Raw genomic sequence first — 3,379 nt, 5'->3', positions numbered from 1 at the left:
ATTTTGATTACTCGAATATTTTTTAAAGTATCACTAACATTACATTTTGATTTTATGTTGGCACTCGCTGTTAAAAATTAAAATTAATGATGTGGTATCTTTTTTATTTTTTCCAATGATGATGTGACAGTACTTTATGATGAAACTTTAGTATCATCATTATTTTTTTAATAACGAGTGATCAGAACTAAACCAAAATTAAGTAAACAAAATAAAATCAAAGTAATAATTGAATGACTAAATACCTAATTTTCAGCATCATTCTTTGATCAATAAATAAGTAGATAGAAAACCGTGTTTATACAATAAAACAGTAACTTTTCTCCATACGTCAAACATTAAATTATTTAAGTGCATAAATGAGAAAAATAATGCATTCAATCGTTTTAATGTTTCAAGAGCAAGTTAAGGGGTAATAGATTGGGAAATGTTTCAAGAGCAAGTCAAGGGGTAATAGCAGTTCTAGTAAGAGGGAAATTTTGAGAATATTTTTTTTAAAGATGGTACTTTGTATTACGAATAATTGTAAATTACACCACCTCGATGACCTCATTAAAAAGCCTCCCTAACCCTAAGTGGAGGAAAAATAGTAAACCAATAGGTGGGAATGATCGAATACAAAAATCACACTAACAACACACAAGGCATACCCCAAGCCACAACCCAACTCAAACTAACACCATTACAAACCATGCAACAGAACTAAGATAGAACGAGATGGGCAACCATAATATTGAACTATAGCGAACACAGCAGCAAAGAGACGTATCCAAACATCAGTAGAAACCTTGATCACCAAATCTGCTAAAAACACTAACATAGCGCCATAACTTCAACAAACTTCCTCCCAGCACACAAAACTCATCACACAAACACTCCCCAACGCCATTAGAAGAATTCAAAACACAATCACTCCCCGACAAAGATTAACACTTCTTAAGCCTCCTAAAACCTCCTGCAATACCACAACACACCTTGCCAACCAATATATCTTAAACCCACTGCAGCTCAGACTAAAAAAGAACTTAGAATATAAATCCAGCTCTTCTAAAAAAATCCACGATAAAAACCACAAAGACCAAAAGCCTTAGATCTCATAGTAATCTCTGTTTAATACCATAAGCCCAACTCTATCATCAATAGCCATGTTCATGATCCCATCATTAAACAAAAATGACACATCCTTCATATTGACTTCGGAAGTAGCACACATTTTTCCTCAAGAACCACGTGCCCCCAACTAGCTGCCTCCAAGACATTAAACGAGTCACTCTTCTGACAGAGTGAATGCATGGGAATCGCATTAGATTCTATATTTGGACCAAAAACATCTGCCCATACCTCATCGTACAGAGAACAATCACCAGCTACCTCAGCATTTGAATGCCACGCTCCACCACTCTGCCTCCCCATTACAATACCCAACTACAAGAACAGGAAGCACACTTCACCCAGCTCCCCAAACTACGATGGATCACACATAATTCAGATCACAGAGACAGCAAAGCAATACACAAACGCATGATCGGTATGGGCAACATTAAAAAGCAACACCGACGAGCAAATAACTAGCCAAACTCAACAAAAAATACATACGCTAAAACCTTGATAACGTCAGAATCAACATCATTAACGAAGCCAAACCTAGAACCTACTCGTCTCCTCTACTTTGGAAAGTAAACACACAGAAAACCTTTCCAATGAAAAAGATTGGTAGGATATCCACAAACAGAGAACCAGAGCCGAAGAAAGACCTGAAACACTCACCCTCATACTGTAAATTCAAACAAGCAAAAGACTGGTACACTAAGGCTTTAACATAAACATCTTGCGTGCAGAATTAAATATCTCAATCTAACTCCAATAACATACTTGAAACTGCACAGTAACTCAAAAACTTTGAAACTAAATCCAATAGTAAACCAAAACTCAAGCACGAAACAGCAATCGATTTGAAAGAGGAAAAAAATCACAGCTGGTAGAGAGAAAGCCGATCTCACCAAGCTAGAAGAGAACCCCCAACAAACGAGAAGCAAAATTGGAGACGAAATCCAACAAACCCAAAATCTAAAAACACCAGAGCGGGGGCCGACTAATCCCTTGTTCAAAGAACAAGAAAGAAGATTCAACAACACTGTGTTAGACTTTTGAGATCTTGGGAGAAGCGGTCGAAAGATAACATAAAGCAGCAGGGACGGAGGTGGAGGCGGCTACCGCCTCACGAAAGAGGCGGCCACCGCCTCGCCGGCGAAAAACTTTGTTGAGACCAAGAAAAATGTTTTACGATCTTATCATTTTAATTTAGGTGTCCGGAGGGTCGGCTTATGTCCACTTTTAGTGAATTTATAATAAAATAAATTTATCTTCGAGAAGAACCCTATCTTTGATTGGTTAAAAAAATTTGCTTAAAAAAACCTTTGTGATAGATCAACTCAGAATTTTCGATTTCCAAACCAATGATTTTATGAAATAGACTTCATATTTATCTTTAAAAACACATTAATTAATATATAATAATATTTTGAAAGTCATAGTACCATTTGAACAAAATACGTTAATAAAATGACTTCGAAATAATGTGATCCAAATTGTTCATATCAGTGCTCAACCTAATCAAAATAGGGTAAATTACTAAATGACCACTTAATTATAAGTTTGGTATCGATATGATCATCATACTTTTAATTTTTGATAATATGACTACATAACTATTTAAGTGGTTTCGATGTAGCAACCTCTCTTCGTTGCTGATGTAGACCTCTAACTCGCTATTAGTCAATAATAGCCGCATAAGCTACGCCACTTGTTTTATAACGACAGGTGGTTGCATTGAAACTACTTAGGGGCGTTTGGATCAAGGATTTCATCATTCCTAAGAGGAATATTTTTTCCTAATTAAGATACCCATGTTTGGATGGACAAAATTCCCAAGCAAGGGTAATATCTCAATGCCAACATTAATTTTTTGTGTGCTTATTCCTAGGAATGTTATTCCCACAGATGAGTTAGGTATTTTTTTCATTCCCGTGCTTAAGGGCTAAAATACCCTTTCTTATCTTCTTCTCCCCGTGACCTTGCCTCTGTTAAGGAATAAAAATTCGTGGTTTTCCCCGTGATTCTCCAGGGAAGGTTTCTTCTCTCATTTCAAAAATTATTTTTTTCTTGTTATTTTCGGTTTTTCTAAAATTGGGTTTTATTTGGAGAAGATCCATTGCAAGGAGATTTCCCACAGAGGTGATAGAAGAGTATTTGGAGCATGGGGTTATGAAATGCATTGCCTTTAATCGCCGTGGAACCCTTCTCGATGGTATATATATCTCTCTCCCCCTCTGTTATTCTTTTAAAAGAAATTAATCGCTATGTATGTTGAGTATTTTTT

The 3,379-nt window shown here is 36.1% G+C and overlaps 1 long non-coding RNA gene across 1 annotated transcript; it reads right to left on the bottom strand.

Moving 5' to 3' along the window:
* Positions 1 to 486: 486 nt before the first annotated feature.
* On the bottom strand, positions 487 to 2,309 carry LOC120182999. The gene is made up of 2 exons (XR_005521898.1): positions 2,001 to 2,309; positions 487 to 1,464 (listed from the first exon to the last, which is right to left on the bottom strand). It is a non-coding gene; the product is annotated as an uncharacterized LOC120182999 (long non-coding RNA).
* Positions 2,310 to 3,379: the final 1,070 nt, after the last annotated feature.

This window comes from Hibiscus syriacus, unplaced genomic scaffold (genome assembly GCF_006381635.1).
Source record: "Hibiscus syriacus cultivar Baekdansim isolate YM2019G1 unplaced genomic scaffold, ASM638163v2 tig00112738_pilon, whole genome shotgun sequence".
NCBI classification, from domain to species: Eukaryota; Viridiplantae; Streptophyta; class Magnoliopsida; order Malvales; family Malvaceae; genus Hibiscus; species Hibiscus syriacus.
Note: the sequence above shows the minus strand (reverse complement) of the source record. Positions and strands in the feature narration are given on the sequence as shown.